Raw genomic sequence first — 26,629 nt, forward strand, 5'->3', positions numbered from 1 at the left:
ACATACCAGTATTTCTGAGCCTTCAGCTGCTCAGGCTTTTCCCCAGGAGGACCATGGAGCTAGAGCAGGGCTGGTTCGATCAGCCCAGTAAGCCACCTCAGCACCATTATGTGACGCTAGTTGATACCAGTATGTAAACTGGGAGAGATAAATCACTTGTGGCTAAAAAGAACGTTGAACGGCCCCGTGCATTGAGGAGTTTGTCATGCACTTTCTGTTACTTGTATTTATTGGAAGGTGCAGACACATGGAATTCCAGTTCTTTATTTTCCTTAGGCATTGCCCATATCCTAGGGATCCCAGCACTTAGCCCACTGGGGAGCCCATGAGAGATCCATCTGCCCCGTGTCAAGACCAGCATGGGAGCAGTGACCATGACACGAAGCAGATGGCAAGCAAATAGCTGCGCTGAAGCATAAGCACCAAAGGTCCTCTTGCTTGATGCAGAGCATCTCCATCTGAAAATGTGCATCAGTCTGTATAGAGAAAAAAATGATCACGGTATAAAGATGCAGTCACACACACACATGCACAGAAAGGATCTCAGAAATTTTTTTTTCCATAGAAAGAATCTTTTTCTGGGGCTCTCCCTCCCACCCCCAGAAAAATGTTGCCTCTTCTGCTCCTCTTTATACTATGCTGCTCTAAGGGTCAAGAAAAGTCGACCCAAAGTATTCAGATACAACTGAACACAATTTTCAACCACCAGTTTCTCCAAACAAGAAAGGGCATCACACTGGCACAGAGGCCTTGAGATCCAAGGGTGGTAACAGGGAGCTGTTGATTCTGCAAAGTTTCCRAGACATTTCCTTATTCTTTCTGAGTGGTCATGAGCAAGGTCACCTGAGCAGATGACTGTGCCGTTTTGGAGCACTTTTTCTACTACCATAGGCATCTCTGCAGGGTACAAGTACTTTGTCCGGAGTTTTCACCTAAGTCACATGAATTTTAAAACAGAATGACTCTGCAGCCTTGGCCAAGGATTTCAGCTGCATTCCCCAAGCATTATCCTCACTACGCTGAAAAGCACCTGCAAAACATTTTTTTGTAATATTTACTTTATGAAATTAAAGCRCACACACACAAAAATCAGTTTCTTTTTTGCTATTACTTAGTTTGTGTAAGCAGCCTATTGTAAATATCAAACTCACAGAGTGGTGCTGACAAATTCATTTTTAAGGTCAGAGTCTGAATCCGAGGCCTTGTCTAATTTCACGTACAACAATCTATGTTAGGATCGTCTACCGGAATGATCAGTTTAGCTGTCAACTCCAGCAGCATCTAAATTAAAGAGACTAATGAACATCYTGAGGTGTTCACCAGCCTACAGACCTTGCCCCTACATCCCAGCAGTGAAGACATCCAGCACTTCGGGCAGGTGGCCTGAAAGCAGCCCAAGGCTTGGTGGGAACAGCAGTCACCAAGAAACTACCCCGTGGGACAGCTCACGCCCCCACAGAGGTTTCGGTCACTGCAGTTCTGAGGTAGCAGCTTTGCCCTGCAAGGCTTGGTCCATGCTAAGCTGGACTTTTACTGAGCAGCACTTTTCCATGCCAGAAAGCTCCATCAAGGTTTGAAAGGATGAAGGGGGAATACTGCAAGATCCAAGCTCATTAGTGGAACAGGTGGGGATGTCTTCAGCTGAATAAGCAGGTCACTTTGGGAATAACATGAAACAGATGTCCTGTCTTCGCACTCTCTGAACATTTTCTTCAGATAAATTGTAAGTGCAGGGTTTWAAGCAGAGTCTGTCATTTATCTCTTTAGCAACTCTTCTCCTGTTTTCTTCTCACTGATTTCTTTCAAGGTAGCAAATCTTTTCTGTAAAAGGATGACTACATTTTTTAAAAGCAAGAGATCAAAGGACACTTTTTAATTTGGCAAGGCAAACAAAATGCCTCCTGCTAAATGAGTTTACTAAAGCTCGACATAGGGAATACTTGGAAGTTTTGYGCACATGGCATGCAATATGCACATAGTCAAATGATATAGAAGTTCGTTGAAGAAAATGGCATTCTATGATTTGCTAAAAAGATTTCCCTTCAAGATATTCTCCCAACATCTATTGTTGTTCAAGGCCTTCTGAGGTGCTTTGCACATAGATATTTCCAAATCAAGTCCCTGGAASTGTGGCATTCAGATGAAAAATTAGGGAATTAAATATCTCAATAGCCTTTCATGAGGAATGTTTACATATCTGTTTCTTCCATTTGTTTTGCTTCTCTCTGCAAGGGGAATGATCATTGCCATTTGACTACCCTGCTCTCCTTGAGGAGACAGGAGTTTTCAGTGAACTTCTCTWTACACATTTCCATCTAAGCCATAGGATATATGAATTCCCTTCTCAGAGCCATGCGTCTCACTGTCCTTCCTGGATGGACTATCAGACGGATGCTCATCAGACTCTAGTACAAGCAGGTATATTGCAATGCTAGATCCTGATACCAGCACCCCTTACAGAGATCTGTTAGAAAAATCTGCAGAGTGATAGCGCAAGTAGATTAATAATTCTCGCTGAGGTGATAATGTTATCRCTGGGGGAGAGAACTCGGGGAAACAGTCAATTTTTTACATATGAAAAGTAGAGTTGAGGGTTTGTTATTTTGGTACTAGTGTAAGTTATTTGTATTAGATGTCTGAAACAAATGAAGGGACACTGGTCTAGATTATATATACCAGAGTCCTAGATAATATACAGGCAGATATAGAACAACTAATAGAGTTATTGCCTGAAATATGCTCACCAAGCTGAAGAATAACATGAAGAGATTGCTTAAAGGAAATACAAAAGCCAAGGGAGACTCCTTCCGTCACTGGGTTCTTCCACATTTACATCAGAAAACCAAAGCATCCAGCCTTCTACAAAATGGCAGTGTTTTGGGGTATCTTCTTTCTGGAGATACCACTCCAGCAAGCTTCTAGGAAAAGCTAGTCAGCATCAGAAAGTCCTCATCACTCACCATCTAAAAGTGGCCTGATCCGGTTCCTTCAGATTAGGCAACTAGCCCCCCTCCTTTAAAAAAAAATGCATAAATAATGTGCAAATGACTAAAAAAAGGCAATAGACTTTTAAGGAATACTAGGAAAAAAGTGATTTGCAAGTCCACTGTATTTGCATATAATTGACAGCTTAACCCTCGGTAACTTGGGAATGCAATTTTACTATCTGCCTACTCTCTCTATTAACCACTACTTGATTAACTCTTTAAAGATTATCTTCACATTCCATTAGATTAATTTTCCTTCTGTTCATTCTGTTTTGCACCTGAGAAACCCTACTGCCTTCAGCAGAACTTTACTAGTATACCTCAGTGGTGTAAGAGAGTCCTAAAGCCCCCTCCCCCCATCTTAAAAAATCAGAAGATATAGAATTAAGAACTTCCATAGCAGACAAGATGCAGGGTCCCACCATGAGTCCTCTGCATTAAGTAATTATGCAGCCTAAACATGATGCCTCACTCAATAAGACAGATCAGGAAAACCARGACAGAGGCTATCCCAGACCACAAGGCATCAGATAATGTAACTCTCAGACAGTTCTATTTTCTTCRAGAACAATTTAGTCCCTTGAATCAGGAACTGACTTTAGTCACATTTACCTCATTTCCTCATGAGTGATACTGAGCACATCTGTCATAGTCGGCCTTTATAAATCTTTTCATTTTAAGAGAAAGAAAAYAGAAAATCCCAAAAGTTTTGTCTTTCACAGGAACACTAATTAACGTAATAAAAATGAGTTTCATATATAAACTAATTAGAATATTTTTAACAGTTTTGTCAAAAACTAACAATACAGATTTTAAAATTYATTCACTAACATTTATACTCTGATCATCTCATATTGTTTAACAAAACAAAGAATAAAAGAACAGTAATAGTAATAAATTTGACCTTGTTTAGATAGTGACTTAGGCAAGAGTTTTTTGTTTTAAACCAGGACTTGTTTTAGTAGAGACAAAATATTCAGCTGGATTGAAAATGATTTTTTTGAGGTTCAGCATAACTTGTAAGARGCAAGAAACCCTGGTGCAACTTCCACGTTCCATCCATAATTCATTGTGGGTCTTTTCATTTTTGCAACTTTTTTTTGGCTCTGCTCTCTAATACTATGCGATGCTTTCTTATAAAGAACTTGCTGAAATACTGCTTATTTTCACCTGCTTAATTTTATCTTTTTTTTTCAGTAGAAAAAGATTAAGCTTTGATCAGTGACCCACACTGTTTCTTTCCACACACACACACACACAAACATAATTAGGTTTACATCGAAAGTTTACTTGCTTCTCTACGTGGATTACCATTCTTGGCATGTTTAGGGTGATGAAGTTAACTGGCACGCAAGAAGCAGGCCACTAGCAGAAGTGCKGGTATAGTGGGAAATCCGGTGATACCCAGACTATCCATGCTGCTGTAATGACCTTTCCTAAGTGCAATGCTCTTCATAATGCTTTTGTCCTCTTACTGGGATATCAAAGTTCAGATATGCAACAAATGAGCCCCGCTGGCGGGTGTTCATGCCCGAGCTGGTGAGGAGCTGGAGGTCTATGCCACKGGGGGGCTTATTGCTCCCCCCCGCTCTGAGGGTTCGTACTCAGCAAGGTCAGGTCTGAGCTGACAAGCTTGACACGAATACAGCCATTTCATAAGAGGAGAGCTCAGTGAAAAAGGTACCGGGAAGAACCAGCTGAAGACCAAGCAAATATCAGAATGAAATTGGTATGACCGTGAAATCAGTAATGCATTTACCTGCTAAAATTCCGTAGTTTAGATACTAAATTTATACAAGGCCTGAGAAAAAGAGAGAAGTGGGCCTGAGCCGCTGCAACATGATTGTAACCATCCAATTGCAGCATGGGAAAGAAAACCTTTTCAGATCTAAATTGCAGGAGACAGTAAGGTATTTTATTAAGCTACAGTAAAAAAGAAAAARTTCTCCGAGATGGGCCTGTTTCCAGGCTTGGAAGACTGCGGACTCAGGGACCAATTTGGAGCTTTGCCTTAAAACGTCGTTGACAGTCAATGCGTATACAGCCAGAGGGACRTAGCCTGAAGCAACTGCATCTCCCAGGAGTATATATCTCTCCATGATTTGTTCTTCTTGTTTCTTTTATCCATTCAGGAGTTGATGTTAATAACCTTGATTAATGTCCAATGACAACTGCTAATCTGCAAACTCAGTTACATACAGTCAAAGTTAAAGGACTGAACATCACAGGGACGTTTCCCCTCATCACAGTAACACAGGCCTGTTAATATTCCTAGGGGAGGATGAGTCAAGAAATGTGAGTTCAATCTTCACTCAAAACAAATTAAACTACTCAAACAGCAGGATTTTCTGGTATTCTGATCTGTTAGTGTAGTTTACTGGCTGGTAAAATTCTGGTGTTGTGGTGCCTACTCCCCTGTTGCAGTGGGAGCAGAAAGTAAGTCGCCTTCTGCAATGTCTCTTCAAGAACGGTGGATTTAAATACCACCCTGACATGAAATAGCCCCGAGGGCCACAAGCCTTGGCATGCTGTGATGAGGCTGCCCAGGGAAGCACGGCCTTGAGCACAGCTCAGCAAGGACTTTGGTCCAAACGCGGTCATAATCTCCAAACTGCATCAGTCCAGGCTTTTTGGATATGGGAACCATCACAGTAACGACTGCCTGAAGCAAAGGGGAGACAGGGCAACCAAAGACATCAAGATTAACAGCTACAAAGTGAGCTGTTTTAGGACACCACTTGTAGGCCAGTCTTTTTTTTTTTTTTTTTTTTAACTGAAAGAGCTTCTTTGCACCTATTCTTCTCTAATTATATCCAAATAATAAATGAACAGAAACAGTGGCTGGAATAATCAGATCTGCATCAAGAGGATGCACAGAAAGAACAATTTGCACAACTCAGAATTGTGCAAAAGAAGCTTCCAAAAGCCTGCACAGAGAATTAGTTCAGGTCTCAAGACAAAGAGGCAATAATTAACCAACTCCATCAGCATTACCAGGAGCTTATGCAAACTAAATTCCATGGGAGTTTGAAAAAATGTCAGATGACAATAATACCGTAGTGAGCCAGAGCATATTTTATGCATCTTGCTCATTAGCTGTAAAGCCTATCTGCATGACTGTTTTTTTGTCATTTGAATTAATCACATTATATATTATGAAGAGACCCACTGGGCCCTCTAATACATAAAGCATCGAAAAGATGTGATTTAAAAAGTTGCTTTGGAAATTTGCAATTAGACATGTATTTATGCAATTGCACTCATTGCTCCTCTTTCTGTCGTTTTGCATCAAACTAAAGATATTGGAATTTGTTTAAACAGATGGACATTTGTAACCACTGTAGGCATGCTTAGAAGAAAGCAATAGTACTATTTTAGAAGGCTATTAATTTTAAAATCTAAGTTACACAGCGGTTATTCATGCATAAGTAGATTTATCAAATTATTTCACAGGAAGTTTGCATARCAACTTTTCAAATGAAAATAAAGACAAAATATCCAGAGCTTACTGAGATTTTGATATGCATCCTTGTTCCAAAACCAGTATATAGAATTTCTGAATTTACATGAAAGTAAAATTAAGAACTGAGATCTTCAGAAAAGCATCTCAAACTGGAGATGTCTACAGGCTGACACGGACCCCAGGAAAATCCATATTCAATCTCAGCCCAGGAGTAGTGCTAAAACCCTCAGACCAATGCTATGTACTTAGGCTCCTTTWTGTGTAATATCTTGAGCTTTAAACAGCTAAAGTGCAAAAAAGGATTGCTAAAATCAATAGACAGGGTATTCCCTGTCTACTGATACATATTCATTCCTGCACACAAACTAAGTGTCAATCTTGAAAAGGAATTCAGCTTTCTGCTTCATCCCTTATTGGAATACTTTTTTGCCAGCTTGAAGCCTGAAGCCCTCTTCCAGTTGCCAGACCAAATGCATCCACTGCTGCRTTATACCCACTTATTCCTAAACAGGCACCGTCTGTTTGTTTAGTCAGCTCTTCTCCCTCCCCAGTATTCATCCCCAAGGTATTTGTAGGTAACAGTTAAAATCCTTTGCCTTCCCCTAGTCATGCTGGACTTGCTCACGCCTCTTCCCCGTTCGCAGCCTGGCAGCCCTCCTGCACCTCCTCCAAGCCAAGCTGATCTTTGCAGAGCACATCTCGCGGGCATGTCGGTCTTCCCTGCAGCCATGCGGCGTCGGGCACCAATTATTTTGTTACTGATGCTGATGCTTGGAAATAAAGGGAATTTGGAAGAAAAGCACTTTTGGTGGAAAAAAAAAAAAAGAAGAAGAAGAAGAAGAAAACTCAGTTTCCCAATCATCAGCAAGGTTTGACATAAAAAGTTCAGCCAGCTCTAAAAGTGAGACCTAGGCTCTGATYTTAAGGTATGGATTTTAAGGTATTTTAATTACTTATGAAAAGTTTACTGTTCACTTAATAGAGCTTTGAGTTCAGTGCAGCCTCACTAAAAAAATCATTAAAATCTATCATTTTCCACGGAAAACAGAGTTCTGGAAATTTTTTCTATAGCATGCGATGGGGTTCATTAATGTGGAATAGCCTGTGCACCCTTCGAAAACCTAGTTAACAGGAGGAGAGATCAGGAAGCTCCTCTTACACTGAAGCCGACTGCGGGAAAAAGAAGTGGGGACCTGGAACAGTCTGTATCGTTCAGCCAGAGTTCACGAGCCTGCTCTAGGGAAACCATATCCCAGGCACCGTGTACAAGCCAGGCACGAATCAGGTCTGCAAACGGCTGCTAAAATTACTATCCTTCGTCCAGGGCTGGCCATCCCGCAGCGGCGATGCGCAAGTCGCACTTTTCCCTTCCCAAACTAGAAGCCAAAAGTAGCAAGCAAAACTCAGCAGAGGTGAGGCGACGCTTGCTGGCAGAGACAAGCCCGCGGCCGTCCTCGGCCGTCGCCTCGGGGGCTGGCGATGCTCACGGTAACGCTGTGCCCCAGCCCTGCGGAGAGCAGGCTGACTTTGAACCACTGACACAGCGGATACGCAGGAGGAGRGATGTCCAAGGTCAAACGTCTTCTTAAAATATGCATTTGGCTACCAGCAGTTTGATTAAGTTCAATAAACCGTCAGATACTGACTGGCAGCGCTATTTATAAAGAATCAGCCTGTACAGAGCTGACCTCTTTTTTACTTAATGAAATTTATTCTCTGTCAACAGTGTCAGGTATTTTGTGCTGGTGAAACTCTGTGACCTCTCTYGTGCTAAAACTGAAACTGTGTATAAAGGTTATCACGAAAGTCCAGCAGTAGCAACAGCTCCAAGAAATAACTTATATCTATTGAGCTAATATAAACAAGACATCGAGTCTTTAACAGCATAAGCTGTTAAGCAAAGTGCCAGACCATCCATAAATGTTGGTAATACCACAGAGCAAAAGCTCTTCTTCATTCAGGTTCCATGAAATAAATAATGAATTATGCACAAGCAAAAGCTGCGTTTCTTCGTTCTCCACGTTCCTTGTCTCACTTATCAGCTGACCTTTAAATTCTCCTGCACCGTCCGTCACCCAAAAAAAAAAAAAAAAAAAAAAAAGCCCACCAAAGCACTAGAAAGTCCAGGAAGCATACGTGCATCCACATATAACCTTAGGCCATACTATATTTAGCAGCTCCCCCGCGTGCTGCTATCTTTTTAATTGCTGCTGTCAAAACATATGCCGAATCCTTTCTACTCCAGGTAGGTAGGTTAGGTATGTGACTACTGTTAGAGCACCTAAAGGGATCGTGACCTGCCAGGGCCAAACRCAGTATCTAAACCTTGTCATTTGCCTGTGCCCCAGGCATAGTGCACTCATCACAACAGCTGTTTAGTTTTAGTTGTGTAAATACATCCATTTTATTGGTATAAATACATCCATTCACACAGAAAGCAGCGCATTTTTACGTGTGTATGTATATGTGTGTGTGTGTGTGTAGATATAAATATAAAACACAGCATTATGATACTTTGATTTGTAAGTGGGAAGTGTTCAATAATGTATACATACTTAATGTATGTAGGGAGATGGCTAGACACAAGAGTTATTACAAGGCAAGAGTAAAACTCTTCGGTTGCTCTGTATTGATTTTATTTTTGCAGTGCCACCTGCTTGATGCTACCTCCTCCCCTTTCCACCCAGCTGCCTCGGGAGGGACGCTGCGTGGCGTCGCTGAGACGGCASAGCACGGCGCATGTCCACGTGACGGAGCGCCAGCATCCTTGAGGGGTTCCAAAGCATAAACCTCTCACTGGGGAACCACACCAGAGCCGGGATCCAGCTTCTAGTGTGCCAAAGCCACCTACAGCTAGATTATACCCCACTTCCTGCCAACAGGCAGCCGCTGTCGCGGATGCAGCCTCTCACACGCGCTCGCCTTGTGCCTGGCTGCCGAGCACCAGCAGCAGCATGTCCCAGGCCATGGCAGGCACTGCRCCACACGATGGAGGACAAGCCCTGCCGCCGCTGTGCGGCGTGCTAGGAGAACAGCACGGCACAGGCAAAGGGAGTCTTTTCTTGTCGCAGTCACAGAATCACAGAATGGGTAAGGTTGGAAGGGACCTCTGGAGATCATCTAGTCCAACCCCCCTGCTCAGCAGGGTCACCTAGAGCATGTCAGACAGGGTTGCATCYGGGCAGGTCTTGAATATCTCCAGAGAAGGAGACTCCACAACCTCTCTGGGCAACCTGCTCCAGTGCTCTGTCACCCTCACAGGAAATACGTTTTTCATTATACTCAGGCAGAACTTCCTTTGCTTCAATTTCTGCCCATTGCCTCTTGTCCTGTCACTGGGCAGCACTGAAGAGTCCAGCCCCATCCTCTTGACACCCTCCCTTCAGGTACTTGTACACATTGATAAGACCCCCCCTCAAGTCTTCTCTTCCCCAGGCTGAAGAGGCCCAGCTCTCGCAGCCGTTCCTCAYAGGGCAGGTGCTCCAGCCCTCTGATCATCTTTGTAGCCCTACGCTGGGCTCTCTCCAGTGGCTCCCTGTCTCTCTTGTAGTGCAGAGCCCACAACTGGACGCAGGACTCGAGATGAGGCCTCCCCAGGGCTGGGTAGAGGGGCAGCATCACCTCCCTCCACCTGCTGGCAACACTCTTCCTAATGCACCCCAGGAGACCATTGGCCTTCCTGGCCACAAGGGCACATCGCTGACTCATGGTCAACTTGTCATCCACCAGCACTCCCAGGTCCTTCTCTGCAGAGCTGCTCTCCAGCAGGTCAGCCCCCAGCTTGTCCTGGTGCCTAGGGTTATTCCTCCCTAGGTGCACGACCCTGCACTTGCCCTTGTTGAACCTCAGAAGGTTCCTCTCCGCCCAACTGTCCAGCCTGTCCAGGTGTCTCTGTATGGCAGCACAGSCCTCAGGTGTGTCAGCCACTCCTCCCTGCTTGGTATCATCAGCAAACTTGCTGAGGAGGCACTCCATCCCCTCACCCAGGTCATTGATGAAGAAGTTGAACAGGCTGGGACCCAGTACTGAGTCCTGGGGGACACCACTAGCCACAGGCCTCCAKCTAGACCCTGCACTGATGACAACCATCTGAGCTCTGCCTTTCAGCCAGTTCTCAATCTACCTCACTGTCCACTCATCTAGTCCACACTTCCTCAGCTTATCTACGAAAATGTTGTGGGAGACAGTGTCTTGCTGAAGTCAAGGTAGACAACATCCCTTGGTCTCCCCTCCTCTACCCAGCCAGTCATTCCATCAGAGAAGGCTCTCAGATTGGTTAAGCAGGATTTCCCCCTGGTGAATCCATGCTGACTCGCCCGATCACCTTCTTTCTTTCTTCCACATGCCTGGAGATGACATCCAGGATGAGCTGTTTCATCACCTTTCTGGGGATGGAGGTGAGGCTGAGTCCAGCCTCTACTTTCGTCCACTAACTGGAGTTCATTGCTGGAAGGTGTGCTGCAGTGTAATCACGGCTATTTGTGCTATTCTAAGTAACTAACGTGTGTACAGCACTGGTGGTCAGTGGGCAAAACTCTGCTAATCCTTAAGCACCTCACAAAGGTAAACTTTCTGCTCTGGGGACCCAGCCAGCAGCAGTGTTGATGAAGTTCAACCCAAAATAGACCTTGCGTGCCCTGCCCCCTGCTCCGCAGGGGCCCTGGGAGCGCTCAGCAGTACATTTTGATCTAAACGAAGCAGTTGCCATTAAGTCCTGAGGAGGATTTTAAGAAGCAGCATTGCTGGCAAACGCTAATTGGGTCTTGCAGCTGTTCGTGTAAGTGCTGAGCTTTCACGAAATTAATGCCAGTTCCACCTGYTTCTTTGCAGCAGTGGTCACCCAGGGCCCGTCGGAGCTCACTCAGTTCGATCACCCGATAAATCCTGAGCTTTAAGTATATTCTGCATTAAAAGATCATGCCGCAGTTACATAGTCGAGCTGTTACAAACTAGAACAACTCGAACTGAAGGGAGAGCCTCTTGGTGCAGCCCGTGAACTTGGCCTGCGGCAGGGCACAGACGAGCGAGCTGCCTGCGCCGTCCCTCTGCTTCCTCCTCCAGGCACCTGCTGCAAGCCCTGAGGTCCCGCTCAGCCCTGAGGCCCCTGCTCCACTCCTGTGGGGCCTTTGCAGGATTTGAAAGGAAACAGCCGTGAGCAGAGGTGTCCCTTCTTTTGCTTTGCTCAAAAAAGATCGAAGAGCATCTCCCCTGTAACCAACCAGTTCTCACCAGGACTTACCCRGTCCAAAAGGCAGGAGATTATATGAAAGAAGCAAGCAAACACACCTGCACAGTGTTTTGGACCTTATTAATATTTACAAAGCATCATTTCAAGCTCAACATTATAGACRTTTAACAGATCCATACTGAAAGTCTCTGAATGTAGCAATCAATGTGACTGAGCCACTGTACAGAATTTAGTATTGATCTGTGTTTCACTTCATTAAATGTTAGTTTTACAAGATTCAAAATGCACCTGTCTAGCATTGTTTAACAGCCTGTGGTTGCATCATCAGCTCTAAATGGCCATGTAAGACACTTACTGCTGGTAAGCCTTGTATTAATTTATTTATTACCCTACAGTAATATCTATTTTGTGAAATTATTTTTAAAAGTTTGCAACATGCTCAGCAATATTCACATTAAGCTCAAGCATGCTGACAATACAGTTTAGTGATAAGTATTTGGGATTCAAATAAGGCAACAAGATCCAGCTGTCCCCAATATACATTCACCTGTAGGTACCGCAAGAGCTATGCTGTGAATGTAGATTAAGTATATGCCCAGGAAGTTGTCATATCAGCAGCATTTCAATTTGTTCCTCAGTATTAAAGTATGAAAAGTCAGAAGTGATGGTGCTGAGCTATATCCACAAGAGGCTAAGTAAATCCCTGCTCTTGCGCCCATTGCCACACGCAGGCAGTGCAGCCCACCCCACGCGGGTGCAATWGGTGGTTGCAGGATGACACAACCAGCGTGTCCGCTGCAGCTCCCTTAGGAGCCCAAATGTGCACGTATCTGTCTCTCAAGCAACAGATTGTCCTGTGCAATGTAAAGGCCTGGCTCCAACCTCCCTGGCGCTGCCCAGTCCACCAAGGAGGTGGATTCTCCAGCAGGCAGCTCCACTTGAGCAGGCAGCCGTAAACACTGCAGCACATGCAATGAGTCACCCTAAAGACCACGATCCTTAAATAGATCAAGGTACACAGTACTAATGTTCTCATTCAGCAAATTACTGATCRAATGTTTTTTCTGGCTTCTATTTCTTGAGTATGTGTGAAACACCAGGTCTTGATCTACGGCTGCCATACCTGGACGACAGTGAGTGTTTGTGGAGGGCTTATTCTGCAAGCAATATGCTGCAAAGAACAAACTATGAGGGCTGGTAGCAAACTATCGTTCTCTTACTGCTACCAAGAAAGATCATTATTTATCTTTTGGACAAGTTTAATATTTCACTGCAAATGGTTTTATGTACTAGTATTCCCTCATTTCTGTGGCCTTGGGTCAATATCTATCTTCTATATTTTCACATCTACAGCCAAGAGCTAGTAATGTTGAAAAGTATTGTGCATTCATTACAGAGGRAAAAAAAATTACACACCAACACGATTCCTTTGTGCTCTGGTTAAAGGTCGTACTTTATTCTTCTTTCCTACAATTTATTAAGCCCTCTCATAAGTAGAATGCTGCTTTTGAATTAATAGCAAGTCCTGTAGCATGTAAAAGTGTATTYATGGAGACAACTGATACATTGCACAAGACATAAGATAAGAATCACTGTTATTTAAAATTAAAATATGTATATATTTTAAATAGCTCCGAGTAAGCTGCTGACTAACTTAGAAACCTACCTGCTGTTTAAATACAAAAAGCACCTTTCTCCACTGACTATAGGAMACATAGATACTACCTTAGAAAGAGGTAAGTGAGTAGTAGCCCCACTTCCTTCTCCTCTCTTGTCCAATAGGTGTTCCCACAGAGCAGTACCAYCTTTGCGCTGCGCTCGGGCCGTGCCCTTCCCGCGGTGCTGAGTGCCCCTCGCAGACGCCCCCAGCCACCGGCCCCAGGGCTTCCCCCTCACTGCACACACGGAGTCTCACTGGGAGCTGGTTTTGAAAATGGAAGAGATTCGCTCAACTGTTTTTGAAATTTCTGCTCAATTTTGCTGGGACTTAAAGCTGAGATTGCAGGCCAGAGAACTGGAGTCGAAAGGCGCCCGGGGGTATTTCTCCTCCGGCTCTCAGGAGGTATTTCTCCTCTGGCTCTCATTTCTCCTCTCAGAGCAGCGCTGTTGCTTTCAGCAGAAGTATTGCTGTTGAGCAAGCAGATGGCAGAGAAGACGACTCTGTTTACAGTCCAGAAAGAGCAGCTGCTTTGTTCACAAGTCAATTGTTAGACTGCAAGAACATAAAACTGTTGCTTTAACCTTAGTAATTTATATTACAGAGCTATGAACTGCCCACTGCCAAAACCCTCGAGCGTTATTTCTGAGGTGAATAACGACGCTTCAGTTGTTATTCAGTCCCCAAGTCAACAACAATTGCTAAATTTTTAAAGAAACCTCCTTTAGTTGCTACTAGCCCCACAGCCAGTAGAGGCACGCATGCATCGACATTCAGATTTGGAGGGCTACACTGTACACAGTAATCAAAAACACCCCTGACATTGCATTACACAGAATTTGACACTATTCACTAAAGTACCAATAGATAAGGTCTCGTGAAATTCTCCATACACACATTATTTCACCTCTCCTCTTCTTCCCCCACCTTTGCACTGCAAGGACTGGACAGGAGATGCCCCCATCCCCACTAGCAGTGCCACCCTTTTGGACATTTTATGTTCCTGGCTTTGCAGCCCACCCCAACAGCTCGTTGCAGATAGCAGCTGTTGAGAAGCCGTCTGTCTGCCAGTACAGCTGGCAGCTAAAACATCACACCGTGCAACATTTCTGTTGTCATTGTCAGCAGTATAAACGGTATTTCTCTGACATACTGAAGTCACATACAAAATAAACAGATTACTCCTACTGGATAAAGGGATTGGATAGCCGTTCCAGTCACAGATCAACATCATTATTTTACAAGCTTTCATGCCTTTAGCCAGATTGGTTTTGAATCAGGTACATAAATAAAGCTCATTTACTTTGAGTAAGCAAGAGAAATTGTTTCAGCTGCTAGCGTTTCAAGAAATAAGATGCACAGAGGCACATCATGCACTTGCTTTCTTCATGTTGGTCCACAAGAAGGCCACAATTAACCAACTGCTTTTCCAGGTGCTAAAGACAGCCTAATTGACACTAAAATTTACCACATTGTAATGAGACCCACCATGCCAAGCTTTCAGCTGGTGCAAATCACTGCAGCCCCACTGGCCTCAGCCCTCACCAGCTGAASGGTTGGGTCATGGTGGTTGACTCAGGGTTGTTGTATCTGCAGAAAGTGAAGGTAACCCCATGGTGAAACCTGGCTGAGGGCAGCACCAGGTGCAGGAGCAGCCCTTGTTTCTGCTAACGTGCCCAGCTCACCTCCCTCATCTCTGCCCCTTGCTCCTACGTGACTTGTGCCATTGGGATGCTGTGAGTGATGTTCCCAGGACACCCAATCAGCAAGCTGCCCTGCCTCCCCRCTGCGACCCGCACCCCAGCCCATGGTGCAGCAAGCCTGGCTGCGGCACGACCCCAGGGGAAGCAACGCGCAGGTGCCCTGGCACCCATGGGTCTGCTACCCATGAGGTAGCAAGGTGAGGCCCAAGGCATGGGGACTGTTCTCTTCTTGCAATAGACTTTCAAGACAGTCACGTTCCTTGGGGCTTCGAGTACAAATCAGAGCAACCTTCCCTACACATGCTGTAACTCACAGGAAGTTTTGACAGACTCAGCTAAATTATGTGTATATATATATTCATTGACTGAACAGTCTATCACTCCCTGTTTTATGCCAAACTTCTGTRCAAAACATCAACTGCTAAGCCAATCTCGCGCAGCGTAACTTAATGCCATTTGTTAAGATGTCACCTATTGTTTCAGACCTGGCACTGTTTTTCATTTACAGATCTGAAAGGGGTTGCTCCTGACACAAATGCTCCTGACATTTGTGCCCACAGAGCCTTGCCCAGCAGCCTTTGCTTATTTGCTTGGTACAGCCATGAAACCACCGCCAAGCAAAACTACCGAAGCTGTAGTATCATGGCGGGAAAGGAAGAGGACTGATATCAGCTTTCATCTGCAAAGGTTATTCAATGAGTATCAACAAAATGCAGRTGTTCTTTTCTTGGAGTAAAAGCCATTTTGCATCTTCAAGTCTGGAAGAGAGACATGCARGCCAAAGGGAGAATTCTGTTTGGATATATTTTTTATTGATTAAAAAAAAAAGAAAAAGAAAAAAAAAGAAGTTTCASTTTTCCTTTTGACAACGTAGGTGCTTGCTGGAATTTTTTAAAAATAGGAAATATAGTATTAATAATAATGGTGATAGTATGGTTGTTTGGGACCTGCCTTTTGATTCTGAAATTACTTCTAAGGAATAGAGATGAAGTCAGAAAAGRATCTGAGAGAGCTTCCACGGGGAGCATGGTTAAAAGCAATATCCTTCTGAGAGACGTTCACAAGGAAAGAGCATTGGGGATTCCTGCGTATCTCCCAGGGTTACCATACAAAAATAAATTACTAAGACAAAATAAATTCAGCTAATGGTTTTAGTGCCAGGCTCCATCGGTGCAGGGCCTGGAGAATCTGGGTGGGTTCCTCTTGGCTTGCCCACACGGTGCCACCAGCTCCTGCAGCGTCCCTGTCCCAGTCCCTCTCCACGCGGGCGCCTGGCCCGGCAGGTTGAGCTCCGCAGCTCGAGCTGGAAGCAGCCCTGCCTCCCAAGCAGCCGGCTTCTTCACCACCAGCAGAAACCTGCTTATTTCTATTTACCAACAGTTTGTAGGCCACCTTTGCAGAGCATATGCTTGGGGTTATCTGTCRAAGTGTTTGCGTGTTACAGTGAGCTATCAGCAGCTCCTGCACAGAGCTACCGCACATGCGGCATCAAACTCCTTCGTGTCTAGCAAAAGGTTTTAGTGCGGCATTCAGTGATTCACAGTGCAACATGAAATGAATTTATGTTCTCATAAGTGGAGGAACATCTGGCAGAGGCTSGTGCATTACTCATGCAAAACTGCCCCTGCGCTATCCCCGCCTCCTCCAAGAGTTGCTCTTAGTTGGGCAAACTCGTTCCACAGAAGTGAGTAGGAAGAGGASGTATCTGATAGAGCCTGTAAATTCCCTGAAGCCCTTTGAAAATCTAAGCTTCAACATGAAGGCAATGTCTTTTGGAATGCCTTTATGCTGATTTCTAAATGAAAAGTTTATATAAATGCACTTTATATAGTAGATGTTTTAGYTATAATGTAATTTTGTATTTTGTAGTAATTCAACTAGAATTAGGTAGTTAGTCAGGCACCGTAGCCATATCTTTTTGATAAACATCTAAATATTCTCCTAAGCTCCACCATAGTTATTTATCAGAGTAGGAGCAACTGCGAAGTACAACTTTTTTCTGACCACAACAATTAGATTTCTATTCTTTATGGACCATATTTTCATCTGAGGTAAAGATGGAGAAAAACCACTTACAGCACAGGAATATAAAATTCCATTAGTTTAGGACCTTATCTAGTGTGTTTGTCTTCTATTGGAATGGCTTTTTCACTTCTTTTCAACACATATTACTCTTGCTACTGTAGTTACAGGTTTATTATCTCTGACTCCCTTTCTGGGCCTTAGGCCATTGCCAGCAGTCACTAATGACAGACAACTACCAATAGTTACTGATGACAGATGTATCACTGGTCAGCTTCAACATTTGCTTGTTGTTACCACCAGCTGCTGTAATAATTTTTTCAGGATAATAACTGTTAAAAGTGTTTTCACTATAGAAAAGAATTTACAAGGTTAAATCAAATTTTAAAGCTTTTAATTACTACATTTGGCAATTTGCATGTAATTTACCGACTCCTCAAGCAATCCTTCGTTTTAAGCGGAGCCCACRTGTGCCTGTCGCTTGCTCTGGGAGGCAGGATCACACCTAGCAAAGACACCAGGGCAGGGCCTGACACCCCTTCTCGTGGCGGTGACACCTCCCTTGGCTGCTGGGTGGGATGCTCAAGACGCCCCCGGATGCAGCACGGGAGGGTGGGACAGCACATGTAAGCTCACAGGACTAACGCCTAAAAACTTGATCGTTAGCTTTCTACACCTACCCAAGGCCTTAAATGCTGTACAGATCACTCGAGTAACCGCAAAACAGAATAAAAAGCTGTTGTGGTATGCAGTTATAGCTAGAGCTAAAACTCTAGCTTTTCAGGTRTATTGCTCTATCCTATGGTTATCTTCATTTCTCTGGAGAGCATGGAAACTTTYAGCACATGTCTGAATTGATGCCAAGTCAAAGTGTTATTCTGGATCAGTTGTACAGCTCTATTCAATACCATGCCTTAATGTGTATAATTTTAGCACTTGTTGTTCAGCCACAAGAATTCAGCATTTAATATCGTGTAAAATAGAAATTACAAATTCATTTAATATATAGTTTACTCAGAAACCATTTARGGAACATACTTAATTACTCCTAGGTAGAAAAATCAGTCTGCCTAACATTTTCTCCCATCCAAATGGATGGCACTGGATAATTAATCTAAATATGCTTCCCTCTTGCAATCACTCTGATTTATGGACTTAGCTATTTACATTTTTTCTATAATGACAGAAAGTGAAAATGCAGTAAATATGATTTAGAATTCATTTTTAATGATATACATTCAAAAATTTTTCCTTGATTTCTGACGCAGTGTTTGCCATGCACTCACGGTTAATTGCGGGTAGTAAGCCAAGGAACACGATTTATCATCCTATTAATACTGTTCTTTCTGGGCAACTATTCCTTTYCCCACATGTGTTATGACATGAAATGACTCAGAATCTTCAAACAAATTCAAATTAACTTTTTCCTCTTCAGATTATATGCCACGGGAGCTTTGCACACAGCTCTGTTGACTGAGGGAAGGGGGAGTTGTGCCTCCACACATGCTGGTGTCACAGAGATGTCAGCACTTTAGGAACTCGAGGTGAGGTTCTTGATTAACTTCCCTCAGCAAGAATGAGACAGAGCTGGAGGTCCGTCCAAAAGGGGAAATGGTGGCTCTGTTTGGGTTATCTGCCCAGGGCAGTGCCAAGGCCACCCTCCAACCCAGAGCTGGTGGCCTCTCTCAGAGGCACTACTCCCCTAAAGGTGACAGTGTGCACGCACCTGGCCAGAGCAATCCAGGGACTTTCGCTGCCCTTATTTATGTTAGATGTTTATCCAGCTAACCTTGGAAGGACCTTTCTCTCCTCCTTTTGGATGGAGAGGTATAATAGCATTCACCCTCCTCTTATCACAGAAAAGGAGAAAAAGTCTCATTCTCAGACTTCTCTGGGCTGGTCTCATATCTTCCTGGACATTACCAAATATATTGCTTTAAGCACTCAAAAGAGCCTATTCCCAAGTCCTAACATAATCTTAGAGAATCATCAGCAAATGTAGGCAGTCTGGAAGAAAGGAATTTTACCTAGAGAAGTGTTGTACATGAAGAACATGGTACATCATGTTCTTCATCATCTTACATAAGGCCTTTRTAGTATTAAGGGCTTAGTTCACCATTTACAAAGGCACATCTGTTCAGAGACTTCATCAGTTCCTGTGRTTTTGGGAGAACTGAGATAGAATTTCCTTTACGTATCATGAGTACCTGCCTCTGGGAAACAACCACCTTTGAACTTCCCATTCGTTGAGCTTCTACTAAATATTCCTRCTGAGGAAGGAATGGAGAACACAGAGGCAGGTAACAGTTATCAGCCAGCTCTGGCGATGCTTTATGGGTGGTTTAAGTTCATCATTATTTATACACATAAGGTTATGCCCATACTAACAGACCTTCCCAAGTGAGAAACTCAGGAGGCCACGTATTGACTCAAGAATACCCCAAGTATTTGCATGACATGGTGAGAAAGGTTTCTAGCRTCTCAACAAGTTGCACATCAATATGTGTCAGCTAATTGTTAACTGAATGCCCAAGAAAAAAATTCAAAACTGATGCTATGAACACTTTAGATAATGTCACTAGAAAATCTAAAGACATGTAGCTCGTGAGAAGGTTACATAAAACATGACATACTCTAGCTGCCACTGGTTTCATTATTACAGGRCTGGAAATGAAAGTTCAAAACCCCTTCGTACGTTTTGTAACTGGGTCTTAGATTTCTTTCACTAACAGCAGTCCAATACAGGCTGGGACAAATACTACAAATACTACACGGCTGGGACAAAGAAAGACCAACCCATTCCTGCATTAGGTCCACAGTTCTCATAGTCATCACAGCAGACGTGGCTCCATAGCTGATGGAAATGATTTTAAACTTGAGCAGAGATGCAGCCTATGAGGTACTGAAAAAAAAAAATATCGTCAGAAATGTCAGTGTTATGCCTTGGGTACAGGTAGAATTAAAGGAACTATTCAATTATCTTGTGGATTGACTTGTAAAAAGCAGCAGTTAATTAAAAACGGTCTCTCAAGATGTTCAGCATTTGGGTTAGACCTTCTTCACCTCCTCAGATGTTTCTGACAACAGAACATGCAGGAGGTCAAGGTTAACAACACTCCTAACCTGGCACGTGCCCTTTGATTTTGGTAATATAAATTGACGTGGTCACTATACTCTGGCTGCCTTGAGGCAATTCAACAGTGAAAACCAAAGGAAGTCGTAACCTATTTGTATTTCCACTGGCCTGAAGCCAGGTGGGAGCTCCTCTGGCATTTCTCCCAGCTGTCGTGAGGGTCAATCCCACACCGCAGTGCTCCTGCAGCCAGGGCACAGAGCGCAGTGTCAAACCCTATCCTGGAGGAGGAAGGGAAAGCTTGCTGGTTCGGGGTCCTCCCATGTCACAACGTATGGGTACAAGCATCACGCACAGGTGGTGTTTACTAGGGGAAGACAGCAGAAGAGGAATGGATTGGTGATGGGCATCATGGCCAAGAAGCATACATGAACAATGCAAGATGTGAGGAACAGTGAGAAGACTGTGTGGCTAAAGTCTCTTACATGTTTCCCATTTCTATCAGTAAGTAAAAAAGAAAGCCATCGCAGAGGCCCTCGGTTTAACTGCTTCATGCTGGAGGTCAGGTCAGTACTGAAGACACTGTTACAAATTCCCTTACAAGGGCACTAAGCCTTCTGAGCAGCCTGCCAGCCACCTGTTTTGTCTCCTCACCATCTCCTTGGGCAATGCCAACTCTATCTGAACCTCTGAGAAATGCCCTAGATGGTGGACCTGCCAGATAGGCAGGATCGACTCTGCAGTAGGAAAGGCCACGCTTCAGGAAAGGAGACAMCCCACAGCCACGAGACCTGCTGCACTTTGGTTCCTTTCACACCAYTGGGCCTGGGAGTGTGCTGCTGCAGGCCCCTAGGAAATGCTAGTAGCTGGTGAGGCTAAAGACCAGCTCATTTTCCAGCATAAGGGACTGCTACAATGGATGACTAAGCCCTCCAGCTGTGCTGAACTCCTCCTGCTGAACATACATACCTCTTCCAGACTGGTGTGTAGCCTGACTTGGTTGCAAATGTGCCTTCCAGCTCTTACACACATGATGGCATCATCCAGCTACAAGCATGCCTCTGACTCTGCCCACCAAGCAAAAAGAGGTCACTGCCAGAGCAACAGGCRTAACAAAGACCTGTTCAAGGGCAAATCAAGTCTTCTGAGACACKGGTTATCTTCTGCAAGACCAGTGGCTACAGGTTCTGCAGAGATCCTCTYCACAGGTCAAGGGAGCTGGTGTTGCGCGCTTCTGCTAGCCATCCCTGGCTCAGCCCCCAGCTGGCAGGTCAGCTCCTGTGCTGTTTTCCGTTGGTGCGCTGCAAGCATTTCAACCCTGAGCATAGTTCTTGCTAATCTTCCCAAGTAACAGCCAAATAAGAGATATCAAGTAATTACAAGTTTACACTTAAAAGTAAAAATAAGAACTTGAAGAAATTATTGACACATTTTTTATATAAAAATCACTCTTCAGAAACAAAAGCCGAACTGCARTGATGTCTGGCAGGGAAACTGTAATTTTGTACCAGCAATAAAGGTGAAGTATGGGTTTCTGAATAGTATTTTTCATGCTTCACTGTCGATCCACAACTTCTATATTTGCACACTCTCTATTAYTTCTGAGGAGTTTTCTAGGCCATGTAATAACAGTGTGCAGACAAGTGGAGGCTATTTTAAGACATACCTCTTTTCACTGTATTTCTCAGAGAGAACTGATTTCTCATTTTATATCATCTAGAAACTCTACGCACTAGAGAAGATAAAGTAGGGATACCGGACAGGACACAGGCTTGCCCTCCTGACAAATTCTGATGTAAGAAGCACGAAAGATAATATGTAAATGATAAAGTGTAGCTAGATCATAGCTAGCATCTTAGGGTATTACCTGCCATGACAGGCAATGAGACAGCTACCAGCCTTGCAGCTGTCCTGACTTTGTTAGGTTTTCAAAAATCAGGAAACTTCCAGCCCTGTGCTAAACACTGCAGAGCTGAACTTGGGTACCAAAACTCACTGAGGTCTCTTAACACCACCTTGAGTCAGAGATTTAGTTTAGAATAAGCTAAACTAAACTTCAGCCTCTTTGTCAGAAGTACACGACCATGACATTTTCAACCAATGCCTTACCATCCGTGAAGGAAGAGAACGGAGCTGAACGTCAATTATTTCATCAAGATCAAAGATAAAGCCTTATCTGTGCTAGTGTCAGCATTACTCAGATCATTGCTAAATGTTATCAGAAGTCATCTTCTTCCTATTGTTCTTCCTGTAAATGCAGGGATATTAGCAGGGAAAATTTCAAGTACRTGGTCACGTGGAATTTTTTGAAAAGTAAGATCATCTAAGAGGCAAGAGAATCTAGTCAGATAATCTGAAGTAGTTAGTGTATTTTCTGTTGTTGCTGTTGAGGGAACCACTCCATCTTCTGAACTGTGAAGTTCTCCAAAATGATTTTACAGCAGAGTGTTCATTGCACACTGCTGGCAGATATCTACTTTTACAACAATCTCAAATTTCTATTAGCAGTTACAGAAAATATTTTGCTGCATATCATAAAGTTATTACTTAATATAAATACATATGCATTATGAATGTTAAATATAAGTATTCCTGTGACTTCCATTCTGTCAGATRCAATATGGCCTTTGTCACCACAGTATTTAACCACTCACAAAATAATATCTCAGTTTAATGAAGAGGAATAGAATAAATTTAATGCCTTGTCTAAGGTCGTACCAAAGACTTGTAGGTGAGCCGAGAGTTGATGTCAGATGCTCTACGGTCAAATTTAGTCCCTGGACCTAACGCCACTTCCTGCTTCCTTCTCCAGTCTTTCTGGACTCAAAACACTGTAATTTAAGTGTTTTCACCACTCCCCATTAAAAGATTCAAAACATTCAAAAACTACTCTCCATAATGATCACTCTTCCTGCCCCCTACATTACCATTTTTAATCAAGATGCTCATGTGTTGTATCCTGTGATAAATATTTATAATACAATAGCTGCTGGCTGGGCTATATTCTGTACTTGATGACAGCTCATATATGGAAATGTACATCTGTTACATTGCTAGTTCATCTATAGTACTAACAAGCACTTGTGCATGAGCGTGTGTGCCCCCTCCATTTCCAGGAGCCTAGTGACAGGGTCTGCAGGAGAGAGCAAACATAAGCCCATGGGATGAGGTATCTGGGGCTTGGGGTGAGCTGGCCAAGGACCCCTCTGCCATCTTGAAGCCATCAGCGTGATCAGAGGGAAGTTCATGACAACTGGAAAAAGGCAAACATCGCATTCATCTTCAACAAGGTCCAAGAAGGAGGATCCAGGTAACAGTCTGCTCAGACTGATGTGCTCCCTTGGAAGATTGTGGAGCAAATCCTCCCRGAAGCTGTTTAAAGCTTGTGAAGGATACGAAGATGGCTTGGAGCAGCCAGCATGGGTTTACCCACGGAAAATCATGCCTTGACCACTCTGGCTGCTTTCTGCAAGAGTATGAGTGGCTGTGTGGACCAGGAGAGAGCAGTGAACRTCGTTTATACTGCCTTGGTAAGGCCTCAAATAGTCTCCCACAGTATTTAAGCTAAATTGGAGAGACATAGGCTGAATAACGAGATGATAAGGAGTGTGGAAAATTGGCTAGACTACCAGTCTGAAAGGGTTGTGATCAGTAATACAAAGTACAATGGGCAGTTTTGAGGCTGAAAATTAGGGCTACCATTCAGAGGGACCTCAACAGGCTGGAGAAGTGGGCAGAGGGGAGCCCCACGAAGTTCGACAAAAGGAAGTGCAGAGTCCTACACCTGAGAATGRATAACCTCATGTACCAGTACATGCTGGGGGCTGACCTGCTGGGAAAAAGCTCTGCAGAGAAGGACATGGTGGACAACAAGTTGACCACGAACCAGCAATGTGCCTTTGCAGCAAAGGCCAGCATCTTCYTGGGCTATATTACRAAGAGCAYTGCCAGCAGGTCAAGGAAGGTGATCCTTCCTCACTACTCAGCACTGCTGAGACCACATSTGGGGTGCCCTGTGCAAGAGAGGCATGCATATACTAGAGCGAGTCCAGGGAAGSCTACCAGGATCATCAAAGTGTACCAGGAGAGGCAGAGAGAGCTGGGCTTGTGCAGCCTGAAAAAGAGAAGGTGAAGGTAAGATTTCACTGCTGTCTACAACTACCTGATGGGATGATACAGAGAAGGTAGAGCTAGACTCTTTTGATAGGCGCACAGTTAAAGAAGGCAAAGAACAGAAACTGGAGCACAAGAAATTCTGGCTAGATATAATGAAATTTTTTTCATTATGAAAGTTGGTAAAAAAAGCTCAAGCAGGTCTGCCTTGGAGCTTGTGGAGTTTACATCCTTGGAGATATTCAAAACCCAACTGAACATGTCCTTGAGAAACCTGCTCTGGATGACTGCAGGTGTTCGGACTAGACATTCGCTGGAGATCCCTTCCAGCCACAGCAGTCCTGTGACTTATAGAGTTTCTGTTGATGCATTAGGGCAGTAGTAAGCTTTCCTGAGGGTCTCTTCAGTGCTATCAATTTACCACAGTCTGAAGAACAGGATCTTAACTGTTCTACCGATGTACAGTGCAATACTGCTGTCTGTAAGGGGTAACCAATACACAGCAATGAAACTTGCATATCTGATATGGTCTAATCCAAGATTTTGGTCCACATACAGTCTGACAGTCAAATTTCTGTGTTTTCTGCTTGAGATAAGGAAGAAGAGTTCACCTTCCAAGTCATGAACTGAAATCCTGACTGGGATCCAGGAGAACAAATAAACAACAGTGCAGCAGTTTAATCCCAGTTCTCATCACTTTACACCAGAAGATCAGAATGAAATGGCAGAATTTGTCACAAACAGTAATGCCAGGAAGAAGGTCAGTGCAGCAGGAGAAGACTGAAAGTTATCACCRAACCCAAAAGATTCCTGGCAGTATATCCACAACTCATTTCACTGGCTTMTGTAAGAGGTGTTGATGATCACATTCCATTTCCTAGCAAATACGACACAGAAGGAATAGCTGAGGCTAACAGAGACAAATCTCTGCAAGACCTCATCAGATATCAGAAGATCTGAGGAGGCAGGGCAAAACTGCTTTGACACCATTAGAAGTGAAGGCTTCAGGTTAGGATTACAGGTACATAGCCAGGAAATACCAGAGACAGCTGAACAGCTCCAGATGTCATCAGAGCATGTGCTTCTTGACCCTCATAACAGAAAGCTCTTTTCTCAAACCAAAACCAAAACAGACAAGAATCCCTATAGGGGTTTCCTAATTTTCATTTACTACTGGCTACAGTCAAAGTTCAGTCTACTTTGTAAGTTTTTGGGTCCCCGTGCTCTGCTCGCTTGCTTGTCAGTGTGGGAACACATCTTTTGTTAGTGCTACTGCTTCACAAGGCCGATACCCTGAAGATCATCTGGAGATGACAGCATGAGAAGATGCATTCAGGCTGTTGTGCTGAGTAGTGGCTGGCTCACTGCTGTATGAGCAGCTGCTCCAGCAGCACCTTCRCCTTGTCCACAGGGCAGTGGTTCAATGGCCTCCTGTTTTCTTCATGTCAGAAGTTCCCCAGAGTAYAGACAGTTTTGTCTGCCTAATCTCACATTTACATACAGAAATGGTATAATATGGCAGAAATGGTAAGCAACACCTTTTTCCTTGATCTCACCACTATGACTGACCAATAATCCCCACAACGGAAGAAGRCTCAGAAGAGATGAGCAAGGGTGAGGTGCCCATGAAGTTCAGGAATGGTGTAGGCATAGAGAACTGGTTTTATCTCAACACAAAAAGGGCCAGAGGGTGACCCTCATTTTAGATAAGTAGCCATAGACCAAGTATAAATATTTCTTCCAGAGCTGATCCAAAGAATGTGAATGTCTCCTGAGACAGCCAGACCAGCATGGGGGAAATGGATATGTGGCTCAGCCCAACATACAGTATAAAACCTCAACAACTAAYRAAGGAATTTTGAAGAAAGCGACAGGCTTGAGCTGGCTTCCACTCATGTATTCCTTCCTGGTGATTGGAGACCCCCAGCATCATGACAGTGAGCGTATTATAGAGACCAGTAATGGCAATTACATTGGTATTGTGATTGAACTCTGTAGGTGTACACTTGAACTGTGATTTCAGGATATTACTGTATCACTCTGCTAAATCAAAAATCCCATGTAACATCAGATACCTTCAAAGTAAACTTTAATATTAAACATTGCACTCTCCGTATGTGTGGAATATCTAAAAGAAGCTGGTCAGAGAGTTTCAGATTCTGACAACCCCTTGCACCCTTCGGTCAGTGAGAGCTATTGACCTTCATCTCCCTTCACTGCTTCTTCTCTGTTGCACCTCAGACATTAGCTCTCCTTTAGTTTCTGCTTAGGTGTTTCCTTCACTCAGGAGCAAAGTCACAAGATCCTCCCTCTGGCCTTGGAGCCTGGTTTCTCATCTCACCTTGGCTCCCTCTCCTCTCCAAGTACACTGTGTGAGGACATACTTGAGCATTTCTCCCAAGTCAGAAGAGCCCTCTGCTTCA

The sequence above is a fragment of the Rhea americana genome, unplaced genomic scaffold (assembly GCF_003343005.1).
Source record: "Rhea americana isolate MKP2758 unplaced genomic scaffold, rheAme1 scaffold_289, whole genome shotgun sequence".
Lineage (NCBI taxonomy): Eukaryota > Metazoa > Chordata > Aves > Rheiformes > Rheidae > Rhea > Rhea americana.